This window comes from Myxine glutinosa, unplaced genomic scaffold (genome assembly GCF_964187855.1).
Source record: "Myxine glutinosa unplaced genomic scaffold, kmMyxGlut1.1 SCAFFOLD_601, whole genome shotgun sequence".
NCBI lineage: Eukaryota > Metazoa > Chordata > Myxini > Myxiniformes > Myxinidae > Myxine > Myxine glutinosa.
The window spans coordinates 100,774-116,830 of record NW_027616697.1 but is presented as its reverse complement, the minus strand read 5'-3'; the positions used below and the strand labels follow the sequence as shown (position 1 = coordinate 116,830).

Sequence of the window (16,057 nt, the reverse complement as noted above, 5' to 3'; positions counted from 1 at the left end):
TCGGTACTTCATTTAAAATGAATTAAGGTATCAATCTGAACCCCGGTATGGTACTTTGTGTAAAATGAACTAAGATACCAATATATACCCAAGATCATTACATAAATTCTGTAATATGAAGTAAGATACTTTTATGAACCCAAGATCAGTATTTACATTGTGTAAAATGAACGAAGGTATCAATATGAACCCAAGATAGGTACATTAATTGTGTAAAAATAAAAAGAAACCAAGGTTTCAATATGAACCCCTGGATTGGTACTTTCATTATGGAAAATTAACTAAGGTATCAATATGAACCAAGGTATGGTACTTTGTGTAAAATGAACGAAGGTATCAATACGAACAAAGGTATGGTCATTTATTTGTGTAAAATGAACTACAGTATCAATATGAACACAGGATCATTACTTCATGTGAAATGAACTAATGTATCAATATGAACCGAGGTATGGTACTTTGTGTAAAATGAACTAAGATATCAACATGTACCCAAGATCATTGCATTAATTCTGTAATATGAATTAAGGTACTTGTATGAACCCAAGGTCAGTATTTACAGTGTGAAATGAACGAAGGTATCAATATGAACCCAGGAATGGTATTTAATTGTGTAAAATGAACGAAGGTATCAATATGAATACGGGATAGGTACTTCATGTAAAATGAATCAATGTATCAATATGAACCCAGGTATGGTACTTTGTGTAAAATGAACCAAGATAGGTACTTCATGTAAAATGAATTAAGGTATCAATATGAACACAGGATAGGTACTTCATGTAAAATGAATTAAGGTATCGATATGAACCCAGGTATGGTACTTTGTGTAAAATGAACCAAGATACCAACATGTACCCAAGATCATTACATTAATTCTGTAATATGAAATGACGTACTTCTATGAACCCAAGATCAGTATTTACATTCTGTAAAATGAACGAAGGTAGCAATACGAACCCAAGATAGGTCCTCTAATTGTGTAAAATGAACGAAGGTATCAATATGAAGCAAGGCATGGTACTTTGTGTAAAATGAACGAAGGTATCAATATGAACTGAGGATCGGTGTTTAATTGTGTAAAAAAATAAACTAATGTATCAATATGAGCCAAGGATTTGTGTTTAATTATGTACAAAATAAACTAAGGTAGCAATACGAACCCAATATAGGTCCTCTAATTGTGTAAAATGAACGAAGGTATCAATATGAACCCAGGTATGGTACTTTGATTGCGTAAAATGAACGAAGGTATCGATATGAACTGAGGATCGGTGTTTAATTGTGGAAAAAAATAAACTAATGTATCAATATGAACCCCTGGGTCGGTACTTTCATAATGGAAAATTAACTAAGTTGTCAATATGAATGCAGGAATGGTACTTTGTATAAAATGAACTAAGATACCAAGAACATTACATTAATTCTGTAATATGAAGTAATGTACTTGTTTGAACCCAAGATGAGTATTTACATGGTGTAAAATATACGAAGGTATCAATATGAACCCCTAGATCGGTACTTTAATTGTACAAAATGAACTAAGGTATTAATAAGAACCGAGGATCGGTACTTAATTGTGTAAAATGAACGAAGAAATCAATATGAACCCAGGATCGGTACTTTAATTTTGTAAAATGAAGTTAGGTATCAATATGAACCAAGGATTTGTGTTTAATTGGGTAAAAAATAAATGAAGGTAGCAATACGAACCCAAGATAGGTCCTTTAATTGTGTAAAATGAACGAAGGTGTCAATATGAACCAAGGCATGGTACTTGGATTGTATAAAATGAACGAACGTATCAACATGAACTGAGGATCGGTATTGAATTGTGTAAAAAAATAAACCAAGGTATCCAAATGAACCCCTGGGTCGGTACTTTCATTTTGGAAAATGAACTAAGGTGTCAATATGAATGCAGGAATGGTACTTTGTGTAAAATGAACGAAGATACCAATATGTACCCAAGATCATTACATTAATTCTGTAATATGAAGTAAGGTACTTAGATTGACCCAAGATCAGTATTTACATTGTGTAAAATGAGCTAAGGTATCAATATGAACCAAAGGTAGGTCCTTTAATTGTGTAAAAAAATAAACTAAGGTATCAATATGAACCCAAGGTAGGTCCTTTAATTGTTTAAAAAATAAACTAAGGTATCAATATGAACCCCTGGATCGGTACTTTCGTTTTGGAAAATGAAATAAGGTGTCGAAATGAACGCAGGAATGGTACTTTGTGTAAAATGAACTATACTACCAAGATCATTGCATTAATTCTGTAATATGAAGTGAGGTACTTGTATGAACCCAAGATCAGTATTTACATTCTGTAAAATAAACGAAGGTGGCAATACGAAACCAAGATCGGTACTTTAATTGTGTAAAATACATAAAGGTGGCAATATGAACGCAGGATGGGTACTTCATGTAAAATGAATTAAGGTATCAATATGAACACAGGATAGGTACTTCATGTAAAATGAACCGAAGGTATCAATGTATCAATATGAACCAAGGATTTGTGTTTATTTGTGTAAAACAAATAAACTAAGGTAGCAATACGAACCCAAGAGAGGTCCTCTAATTGTGGAAAATGAACGAAGGTATCAATATGAACCCAGAATCGGTACTTAAATTGTGTAAAATGAACCAGGGTATCAACATGAGGCGAGGTATGTTAAATGAATTGTGTAAAATGAACCAAGGTATCAACATGAACTGATATATGTTCCTTTGATTGTGTAAAATGAACTAAGGTACTTGTACGAACCCAAGATCAGGATTTACATTGTGTAAAATAAACGATGGTACTAAGTTGAAGAATGAACCAAAGATCGGTACTTTAATCGTGTAAAATGAACACAGGATTGGTACTTTCATTGTGCAAAATAAACGAAGGTCCCAATATGACCCTAAGATCAGTAATTTAACTGTGTAAAATTAACTAAGGTATCAACATGAACCGAGGTATGGTATTTTAATTGTTTAAAACAAACAAAGCTATCAATATGAACTTCGGATCGGTACTTGTATAAAATGAACGAAGTTATCAATATGAACCCAGGATCGCTACTTTCATGATGTAAATATGTACAAAGGTATCGAAACGAACCGAGGATTGGGACTTTCTTTGTATGAAATGAACTAAGGTTGAAATGTGAACCTGAGATTTTTGCTTTAATTGTGTAAATTAACGAATTTATGAATATGAACCTTGTATTGGCAGTTTTATTGTGTAATATAAACTGAGGTATGGTACTTTAAGTGTGTGAATCGAATAAAGTTATCAATATGACCGCAAAATCAGTCATTTCATTGTGTAAATGAACTTAGGTTTCAATCTGAACCCAGAATTGGTACTTTCATTGTGAAAAGGAAGTAAGGTATCAATATGAACCGAGGTATGTTACTTTGATTGTGTAAAATGAAATAAGGTATCAATGTGAACCAACGTACAGAACTTTGATTGTATAATATGAACTAAGGTACCAATATGAACAAACGATCCGTACTTTAATTGTGTAATTGTAAACTCAGGTATTGACATGAACCCAGGATCGGTTCTTTCATTGTATGAAATTAACTAAGGTATAAATAGAAACCCAAGATCTGTACTTTTAATTGTGTAAAATTAACGAAGTTATCAATATGAACTAAGGATTGGAACTTTGTTTGAAATGAATGAAGGTATCAATAGAACCCAGGATCAGTGCATTCATTATGTAAAATGAACTAAGGTATCGATGTGAAACGAGCTTTGGTAATTTGTGTAAAATGAAAAAACATACCAATATGCACCCAAGATCATTACATTAATTCTGTAATATGAAGTAAGGTACTTGGATGAACCCAATATCAGTATTTCTATTGTGTAAAATAAACAAAGGTGCCAATATATAGTACGAACCCAAGATCGGTACTTTAATTGTGTAAAAGTAGCTAAGGCATCAATATGAACCCAAGATAATTACATTAATTCCGTAATATGAACTGAGTTACTTGTATGAACCCAAGATCAGTATTTACATTGTGTTAAACGACGGTAACAATATGAAATATGAAACCAAGATTGGTACTTTAATTGTGAGAAATAAATGAAAGTGTCAATTTGAACCCAGGATATTCATTTTCGTTGTGTAAAATGAACTGAGGTATCAATATTAACCCAAGATCAGTACTTTAATTGCGTATATATAAACTAAGGTATCAATATGAACCCAGGATCGGTACTTAAATTGTGTAAAATGAAATAAGGTATCAACATAAAGCGAGGTATGTTAAATGAATTGTGTAAAATGAACTAAGGTACTTGCATGAACCAAAGATCAGTATTTACATTGTGTAAAAAAAGATGATGGTACCAATATGAAGAATGAACCCAAGATCGGTACTTCAATCATGTAAATGAATGAAGAAATTATTATTAGCACATCAACGGTACTTTCATTGTGTAAAATGAACTAAGGTATCAATTTAAACCCAAGATCGGTACTTTAATTGTGTAACATGAACTAACGTATCAATACGAACCCATGATCGGTACTTTAATGATGTAAAATTAACAAATGTATCAATATGAACCGAGGATTGGAACTTTCTTCATGTTAAATGAACTAAGGTATCAAAATGAACTCCTGGGTCGGTACTTTCATTTTGGAAAATGAACTAAGGTGTCAATATGAATGCAGGAATGGTACTTTGTGTAAAATGAACGAAGATACCAACATGTACCCAAGATCATTACATTAATTCTGTAATATGAAGTAAGGTTCTGGTATGAACCCAAGATCAGAATTTACATTGTGTAAAATAAACGAAGGTATCAATATGAACCCAGGATAGGTAGTACAATTGTGTAAAATAAACGAAGGTATCAATATGAGCCGAGGATCGGTATTTAATTGTGTCAAAAAATAAACTGAGGTATCAATCTGAACCCCTGGGTCGGTACTTTCATGATGAAAAATGAACTAAGGTGTCAATATGAACGCAGGAATGTACTTTGTGTAAAATGAGCTGAGATACCAATATGTACCCAAGATCATCACATCAATTCTGTAATATGAAGTAAGGTACTTAGATTGACCCAAGATCAGTATTTACATTGTGGAAAATGAGCTAAGGTATCAATATGAACCAAAGGTAGGTCCTTTAATTGTGTAAAAAATAAACTAAGGTATCAATATGAACCCAAGGTAGGTCCTTTAATTGTGTAAAAAATAAACTAAGGTATCAATATGAACCCCTGGATTGGTACTTTGATTATGGAAAATTAACTAAGGTATCAATATGAACCAAGGTATGGTACTTTGTGTAAAATGAACGAAGGTATCAATACGAACAAAGGTATGGTCATTTATTTGTGTAAAATGAACTACAGTATCAATATGAACACAGGATCATTACTTCATGTGAAATGAACTAATGTATCAATATGAATCGAGGTATGGTACTTTGTGTAAAATGAACTAAGATATCAACATGTACCCAAGATCATTGCATTAATTCTGTAATATGAATTATGGTACTTGTATGAACCCAAGATCAGTATTTACAGTGTGAAATGAACGAAGGTATCAATATGAACCCAGGAATGGTATTTAATTGTGTAAAATGAACGAAGGTGTCTATATGAACCCAGGAATGGTACTTTAATTGTGTAAAATGAACGAAGGTATCAATATGAATACGGGATAGGTACTTCATGTAAAATGAATCAATGTATCAATATGAACCCAGGTATGGTACTTTGTGTAAAATGAACCAAGATAGGTACTTCATGTAAAATGAATTGAGGTATCAATATGAACACAGGATAGGTACTTCATGTAAAATGAATTAAGGTATCGATATGAACCCAGGTATGGTACTTAGTGTAAAATGAACGAAGATACCAACATGTACCCAAGATCATTACATTAATTCTGTAATATGAAATGACGTACTTGTATGAACCCAAGATCAGTATTTACATTCTGTAAAATGAACGAAGGTAGCAATACGAACCCAAGATAGGTCCTCTAATTGTGTAAAATGAACGAAGGTATCAATATGAACCAAGGCATGGTACTTTGTGTAAAATGAACGAAGGTATCAATATGAACCAAGGCATGGTACTTTGATTGTGTAAAATGAACGAAGGTATCAATATGAACTGAGGATCGGTGTTTAATTGTGTAAAAAAATAAACTAATGTATCAATATGAACCAAGGATTTGTGTTTAATTGTGTAAAAAATAAACTAAGGTAGCAATACGAACCCAAGATAGGTCCTCTAATTGTGTAAAATGAACGAAGGTATCAATATGAACCCAGGTATGGTACTTTGATTGTGTAAAAATGAACGAAGGTATCGATATGAACTGAGGATCGGTGTTTAATTGTGTAAAAAAATAAACTAATGTATCAATATGAACCCCTGGGTTGGTACTTTCATAATGGAAAATTAACTAAGTTGTCAATATGAATGCAGGAATGGTACTTTGTATAAAATGAACTAAGATACCAAGAACATTACATTAATTCTGTAATATGAACGAATTGTGTAAATGAACTTAGGTTTCAATCTGAACCCAAAATTGGTACTTTCATTGTGAAAAGGAGGTAAGGCATCAATATGAACCGAGGTATGGTAAATTGATTGTGTAAAATGAAATAAGGTATCAATATGAACCAACGTACAGAACTTTGATTGTATAATATGAACTAAGGTACCAATATGAACAAACGATCCGTACTTTAATTGTGTAATCTGAACTAATGAATCAACATGAGGCGAGGTATGTTCCTTTGATTATGTAAAATGAACTATGGTACTTATATGAACCGAATATCAGTATTTACATTGTGTAAAATGGACTAACGTATCAATATGAACCCAGGATAGGTACTTTAATTGTGTAAAATGGACTAACGTATCAACATGAACCCCTGGATTGGTACTTGAATAATGGAAAATGAACAAAGGTGTCAAGATGAACGCAGGAATGGTGCTTTGTGTAAAATGAACTAAGATGCCAAGATCATTACTTTAATTCTGTAAGATGAAATAAGGTACGTATATGAACCCAAGGTGAGTATTTACATTGTGCAAAACAAACAAAAGTAGCAATATGAAGTATGAAACCAAGATTGGCACTTTAATTGTGTAAAATGAGCTGAGGTATCAATATGAACCAAGGTATGGTACTTTGTGTAAAATGAAATATGGTATCAATATCAATGCAGGATAGGTACTTCATGTAAAATGAACGAAGGTATCAAGATGAACCCACGTATGGTACTTTGTGTAAAATGAAATAAGATACCAACATGTACCCAAGATCATTATATTAATTCTGTAATATGAAGTGGGGTACTTATGTGAACCCAAGATCAGTATTTATATTATGTAAAATAAACGAAGGTACTTATAAGTATGAACCTAAGTTTGGTACTATAATCACGTAAATGAACGAAGGTTTCAATCTGAATGCAGGAATGGTACTTTGTATAAAATGAACTAAGATACCAAGATCATTACATTAATTCTGCAACATGAAGTAAGGTACTTATATGAATACAAGATCAGTATTTACATTGTGTAAAATAAACGATGGTGGCAATATGAACCCAAGATAGGTCCTTTAATGGTGTAAAATGAGCTGAGGTATCAATATGAACCAAGGTATGGTACTTCGTTTTGTAAAATGAACTATGATATCAATATGCACACAGGATCGGTACTTCATTATAAATGAATTAAGGTATCAAGATGATCCCCGGTATGGTACTTTGTGTAAAATGAACTAAGATACCAATATATACCCAAGATCATTACATAAATTCTGACATATGAAGTAAGATACTTTTATGAACCCAAGATCAGTATTTACATTGTCAAATGAACGAAGGTATCAATATGAACCCAAGATAGGTACATTAATTGTGTAAAAAAAACAAAAAACAAACGTTTCAATATGAACCCCTGGATTGGTACTTTCATTATGGAAAATGAACTTAGGTATCAATATGAACCCAAGATAGGTACATTAATTGTGTAAAAAAAAATAAACTAAGGTTTCAATATGAACCCCTGGATTGGTACTTTCATTATGGAAAATGAACTGAGGTATCAATATGAACCCAAGATAGGTACATGAATTGTGTAAAAAAAAATAAACTAAGGTTTCAATATGAACCCCTGGATTGGTACTTTCATTATAGAAAATGAACTAAGGTATCAATATGAACCAAGATATGGTACTTTGTGTAAAATGAACTAAGGTATCAATATGAACCAAGATATGGTACTTTGTGTAAAATGAACTAAGGTATCAATGTGAACAAAGGTATGGTAATTTATTTGTTTAAAATGAACTACAGTATCAATATGAACACAGGATCAGTACTTCATGTGAAATGAACTAAGGTATCAATATGAACCGAGGTATGGTACTTTATGTAAAATGAACTAAGATATCAAGATGAACCCAGGTATGGTACTTTGTGTAAAATGAACTAAGATACCAACATGTACCCAAGATCATTACATTAATTCTGTAATATGAAGTAAGGTACTTGTATGAACCGAAGATCAGTATTTACAGTGTGAAATGAACGAATGTATCAATATGAACCCAGGATAAGTACTTTAATTGTGTAAAATGAACGAAGGTGTCCATATGAACCCAGGAATGGTACTTCATGTAATATGAATTAAGGTATCAATATGAACCCAGGTATGGTACTTTGTGTAAAATGAACCAAGATAGGTACTTCATGTAAAATGAATTAAGGTATCAAGATGAACACAGGATAGGTACTTCATGTAAAATGAATTAAGGTATCAATATGAACACAGGATAGGTACTTCATGTAATATGAATTAAGGTATCAATATGAACCCAGGTATGGTACTTTGTGTAAAATGAACCAAGATAGGTACTTCATGTAAAATGAATTAAGGTATCAAGATGAACACAGGATAGGTACTTCATGTAAAATGAATTAAGGTATCAATATGAACACAGGATAGGTACTTCATGTAAAATGAATTAAGGTATCAATATGAACACAGGATGGGTACTTCATGTAAAATGAATTAATGTATCAATATGAACACAGGATGGGTACTTCATGTAAAATGAATTAAGGTATCAATATGAACACAGGATAGGTACATCATGTAAAATGAATTAAGGTATCAATATGAACACAGGATGGGTACTTCATGTAAAATGAATTAAGGTATCAATATGAACACAGGATAGGTACTTCATGTAAAATGAATTAAGGTATCAATATGAACACAGGATAGGTACTTCATGTAAAATGAATTAAGGTATCAATATCAACCCAGGTATGGTACTTTGTGTAAAATGAACCAAGATACCAACATGTACCCAAGATCATTACATTAATTCTGTAATATGATCCAAGATACTTATATGAACCCAAGATGAGTGTTTACATTGTGTAAAACAAACAAAGGTAGAAATATGAAGTATGAAACCAAGATTGGCACTTTAATTGTTCAAAATGAACGAAGGTATCAACATGAACTGAGGATCGTTATTTAATTGTGTAAAAAAATAAACCAAGGTATCAAAATGAACTCCTGGGTCGGTACTTTCATTTTGGAAAATGAACGAAGGTGTCTATATGAACCCAGGAATGGTACTTTAATTGTGTAAAATGAACGAAGGTATCAATATGAACACGGGATAGGTACTTCATGTAAAATGAATTAATGTATCAATATGAACCCAGGTATGGTACTTTGTGTAAAATGAACCAAGATAGGTACTTCATGTAAAATGAATTAAGGTATCAATATGAACACAGGATAGGTACTTCATGTAAAATGAATTAAGGTATCGATATGAACCCAGGTATGGTACTTTGTGTAAAATGAACGAAGATACCAACATGTACCCAAGATCATTACATTAATTCTGTAATATGAAATGACGTACTTCTATGAACCCAAGATCAGTATTTACATTCTGTAAAATGAACGAAGGTGGCAATACGAACCCAAGATAGGTCCTCTAATTGTGTAAAATGAACGAAGGTATCAATATGAACCAAGGCATGGTACTTTGTGTAAAATGAACGAAGGTATCAATATGAACCAAGGCATGGTACTTTGATTGTGTAAAATGAACGAAGGTATCAATATGAACTGAGGATCGGTGTTTAATTGTGTAAAAAAATAAACTAATGTATCAATATGAACCAAGGATTTGTGTTTAATTGTGTAAAAAAATTAACTAATGTATCAATATGAACCAAGGATTTGTGTTTAATTGTGTAAAAAAATAAACTAATGTATCAATATGAACCAAGGATTTGTGTTTAATTGTGTAAAAAAATAAACTAAGATAGCAATACGAACCCAAGATAGGTCCTCTAATTGTGTAAAATGAACGAAGTTATCAATATGAACCCAGGTATGGTACTTTGATTGTGTAAAAAGAACGAAGGTATCGATATGAACTGAGGATCGGTGTTTAATTGTGGAAAAAAATAAACTAATGTATCAATATGAACCCCTGGGTCGGTACTTTCATAATGGAAAATGAACTAAGGTATCAATATGAACCCCTGGGTCGGTACTTTCATAATGGAAAATGAACTAAGTTGTCAATATGAATGCAGGAATGGTACTTTGTATAAAATGAACTAAGATACCAAGATCATTACATTAATTCTGTAATATGAAGTAATGTACTTGTTTGAACCCAAGATGAGTATTTACATGGTGTAAAATATACGAAGGTGTCAATATGAACCCAGGATCGGTTCCTTAATTGTGTAAAATGAAATAAGGTATCAATATGAACCCCTAGATCGGTACTTTAATTGTACAAAATGAACTCAGGTATTAATAAGAACCGAGGATCGGTACTTAATTGTGTAAAATGAACGAAGAAATCAATATGAACCCCTAGATCGGTACTTTAATTGTATAAAATGAACTCAGGTATCAATATGAACCAAGGATTTGTGTTTAATTGGGTAAAAAATAAATTAAGGTAGCAATACGAACCCAAGATAGGTCCTTTAATTGTGTAAAATGAACGAAGGTGTCAATATGAACCAAGGCATGGTACTTGGATTGTATAAAATGAACGAAGGTATCAACATGAACTGAGGATCGGTATTGAATTGTGTAAAAAAAATAAACCAAGGTATCCAAATGAACCCCTGGGTCGGTATTTTCATTTTGGAAAATGAACTAAGGTGTCAATATGAATGCAGGAATGGTACTTTGTGTAAAATGAACTAAAATACCAATATGTACCCAAGATAATTACATTACATTAATTCTGTAATATGAAGTAAGGTACTGGTATGAACCCAAGATCAGAATTTACATTGTGTAAAATGAACGAAGGTAGCAATACGAAACGAGGATCGATACTTTCATTATGGAAAGTGAAATAAGGTGTCAATATGAACGTAGGAATGGTACTTTGTGTAAAATGAACGTAGATACCAATATGTACCCAAGATAATTACATTAATTCTGTGATATGAAGTGAGGTCCTTTTATGAAGCCAAGATCAGTATTTACATTGTGTAAAATAAACGAAGGTGGCAATACGAACCCAAGATAGGTCCTTGAATTGTGTAAAATGAACTGCGGTATCAATATGAACACAGAATCGGTACATCATGTAAAATGAACGAAGGTATCAATATGAACCCAGGTATGGTACTTTGTGTAAAATGAACTAAAATACCAACATGTCCCCAAGATCATTACATTAATTCTGTAATATGAAATAAGGTACTTGTGGGAACCCAAGATCAGTATTCACAGGAGTAAAATAAACAAAGGTATCAATATGAAGTATGAAGCCAAGATCGGTACTTTAATTGTGTAAAATATACAAAGGTGGCAATATGAACCCAGGATAGGTCCTTTAATTGTGTAAAATGAACTGGGGTATCAATATGAACCGAGGATCGTTATTTGCTTTTGTAAAAAATACACTAAGGTATCAATATGAACCCCTGGATCGGTACTTTCATAATGGAAAATGAACAAAGGTGTCAATATGAACGCAGGAGTGGTACTTTGTGTAAAATGAACTAAGATACCAATATGTACCCAAGATCATTTCATTAATTCTGTAATATGAAGTAACGTACTTGTATGAACCCGTGATCAGAATTTACATTGTGTAAAATGAACGAAGGTATCAATATGAACCAAGGATTTGTGTTTATTTGTGTGAAAAAAAATAGATTAAGGTAGCAATACGAACTCCTGGGTCGGTACTTTCATGATGGAAAATGAACTAAGGTGTCAATATGAATGCAGGAATGGTACTTTGTATAAAATGAACTATGATACCAAGATCATTACATTAATTCTGTAACATGAAGTAAGGTACTTATATGAATACAAGATCAGTATTTACATTGTGAAAAATAAACGATGGTGGCAATATGAACCCAAGATAGGTCCTTTAATGGTGTAAAATGAGCTGAGGTATCAATATGAACCAAGGTATGGTACTTCGTTTTGTAAAATGAACTATGGTATCAATATGCACACAGGATCGGTACTTCATTATAAATGAATTAAGGTATCAAGATGATCCCCGGTATGGTACTTTGTGTAAAATGAACTAAGATTCCAATATATACCCAACATCATTACATAAATTCTGTAATATGAAGTAAGATACTTTTATGAACCCAAGATCAGTATTTACATTGTCAAATGAACGAAGGTATCAATATGAACCCAAGATAGGTACATTAATTGTGCAAAAAAAACAAAAACTAAGATTTCAATATGAACCCCTGGATTGGTACTTTCATTATGGAAAATGAACGAAGGTATCAATATGAACCAAGATATGGTACTTTGTGTAAAATGAAATAAGGCATCAATATGAACCGAGGTATGGTAAATTGATTGTGTAAAATGAAATAAGGTATCAATATGAACCAACGTACAGAACTTTGGTTGTATGATATGAACTAAGGTACCAATATGAACAAACGATCCGTACTTTAATTGTGTAATTGTAAACTCAGGTATTGACATGAACCCAGGATCGGTTCTTTCATTGTATGAAATGAACTAAGGTATAAATAGAAACCCAAGATCTGTACTTTTAATTGTGTAAAATTAACGAAGGTATCAATAGAACCCAGGATCAGTGCATTCATTATGTAAAATGAACTAAGGTATCAATGTGAAACGAGCGTTGGTAATTTGTGTAAAATGAAAAAACGTACCAATATGCACCCAAGATCATTACATTAATTCTGTAATATGAAGTAAGGTACTTGGATTAACCCAATATCAGGATTTCTATTGTGTAAAATAAACAAAGGTGCCAATATATAGTATGAACCCAAGATCGGTACTTTTATTGTGTAAAATTAGCTAAGGCATCAATATGAACCCAAGATAATTACATTAATTCCGTAATATGAACTGAGTTACTTTTATGAACCCAAGATCAGTATTTACATTGTGTTAAACGATGGTACCAATCTGAAATAAGAAACCAAGATTGGTACTTTAATTGTGAGAAATAAATGAAAGTGTCAATTTGAACCCAGGATATTCATTTTCGTTGTGTAAAATGAACTGAGGTATCAATATTAACCCAAGATCAGTACTTTAATTGCATATATATAAACTAAGGTATCAATATGAACCCAGGATCGGTACTTAAATTTTGTAAAATGAAATAAGGTATCAACATGAAGCGAGGTATGTTAAATGAATTGTGTAAAATGAACTAAGGTACTTGCATGAACCAAAGATCAGTATTTACATTGTGTAAAAAAAGATGATGGTACCAATATGAAGAATGAACCCAAGATCGGTACTTCAATTGTGTAAAATGAGCTGAGGTATCAAGATGAACCCACGTATGGTACTTTGTGTAAAATGAAATAAGATACCAACATGTACCCAAGATCATTATATTAATTCTGTAATATGAAGTGGGGTACTTATGTGAACCCAAGATCAGTATTTATATTATGTAAAATAAACGAAGGTACTTATAAGTATGAACCTAAGTTTGGTACTATAATCACGTAAATGAACGAAGGTTTCAATCTGAATGCAGGAATGGTACTTTGTATAAAATGAACTAAGATACCAAGATCATTACATTAATTCTGCAACATGAAGTAAGGTACTTATATGAATACAAGATCAGTATTTACATTGTGTAAAATAAACGATGGTGGCAATATGAACCCAAGATAGGTCCTTTAATGGTGTAAAATGAGCTGAGGTATCAATATGAACCAAGGTATGGTACTTCGTTTTGTAAAATGAACTATGATATCAATATGCACACAGGATCGGTACTTCATTATAAATGAATTAAGGTATCAAGATGATCCCCGGTATGGTACTTTGTGTAAAATGAACTAAGATACCAATATATACCCAAGATCATTACATAAATTCTGTAATATGAAGTAAGATACTTTTATGAACCCAAGATCAGTATTTACATTGTCAAATGAACGAAGGTATCAATATGAACCCAAGATAGGTACATTAATTGTGTAAAAAAAACAAAAAACAAACGTTTCAATATGAACCCCTGGATTGGTACTTTCATTATGGAAAATGAACTTAGGTATCAATATGAACCCAAGATAGGTACATTAATTGTGTAAAAAAAAATAAACTAAGGTTTCAATATGAACCCCTGGATTGGTACTTTCATTATGGAAAATGAACTGAGGTATCAATATGAACCCAAGATAGGTACATGAATTGTGTAAAAAAAAATAAACTAAGGTTTCAATATGAACCCCTGGATTGGTACTTTCATTATAGAAAATGAACTAAGGTATCAATATGAACCAAGATATGGTACTTTGTGTAAAATGAACTAAGGTATCAATATGAACCAAGATATGGTACTTTGTGTAAAATGAACTAAGGTATCAATGTGAACAAAGGTATGGTAATTTATTTGTTTAAAATGAACTACAGTATCAATATGAACACAGGATCAGTACTTCATGTGAAATGAACTAAGGTATCAATATGAACCGAGGTATGGTACTTTATGTAAAATGAACTAAGATATCAAGATGAACCCAGGTATGGTACTTTGTGTAAAATGAACTAAGATACCAACATGTACCCAAGATCATTACATTAATTCTGTAATATGAAGTAAGGTACTTGTATGAACCGAAGATCAGTATTTACAGTGTGAAATGAACGAATGTATCAATATGAACCCAGGATAAGTACTTTAATTGTGTAAAATGAACGAAGGTGTCCATATGAACCCAGGAATGGTACTTCATGTAATATGAATTAAGGTATCAATATGAACCCAGGTATGGTACTTTGTGTAAAATGAACCAAGATAGGTACTTCATGTAAAATGAATTAAGGTATCAAGATGAACACAGGATAGGTACTTCATGTAAAATGAATTAAGGTATCAATATGAACACAGGATAGGTACTTCATGTAATATGAATTAAGGTATCAATATGAACCCAGGTATGGTACTTTGTGTAAAATGAACCAAGATAGGTACTTCATGTAAAATGAATTAAGGTATCAAGATGAACACAGGATAGGTACTTCATGTAAAATGAATTAAGGTATCAATATGAACACAGGATAGGTACTTCATGTAAAATGAATTAAGGTATCAATATGAACACAGGATGGGTACTTCATGTAAAATGAATTAATGTATCAATATGAACACAGGATGGGTACTTCATGTAAAATGAATTAAGGTATCAATATGAACACAGGATAGGTACATCATGTAAAATGAATTAAGGTATCAATATGAACACAGGATGGGTACTTCATGTAAAATGAATTAAGGTATCAATATGAACACAGGATAGGTACTTCATGTAAAATGAATTAAGGTATCAATATGAACACAGGATAGGTACTTCATGTAAAATGAATTAAGGTATCAATATCAACCCAGGTATGGTACTTTGTGTAAAATGAACCAAGATACCAACATGTACCCAAGATCATTACATTAATTCTGTAATATGATCCAAGATACTTATATGAACCC

At 32.1% G+C, this 16,057-nt stretch overlaps 2 long non-coding RNA genes across 2 annotated transcripts; both read left to right on the top strand.

The window, feature by feature from the left end:
• Positions 1-207: 207 nt before the first annotated feature.
• Positions 208-532, top strand: LOC144889041 (uncharacterized). The gene is made up of 2 exons (XR_013621547.1): positions 208-304; positions 352-532. It is a non-coding gene; the product is annotated as an uncharacterized LOC144889041 (long non-coding RNA).
• An 11,323-nt stretch (positions 533-11,855) lies between these two features.
• LOC144889043 (uncharacterized) lies at positions 11,856-12,584 on the top strand. The gene is made up of 2 exons (XR_013621549.1): positions 11,856-11,943; positions 12,493-12,584. It is a non-coding gene; the product is annotated as an uncharacterized LOC144889043 (long non-coding RNA).
• Positions 12,585-16,057: the final 3,473 nt, after the last annotated feature.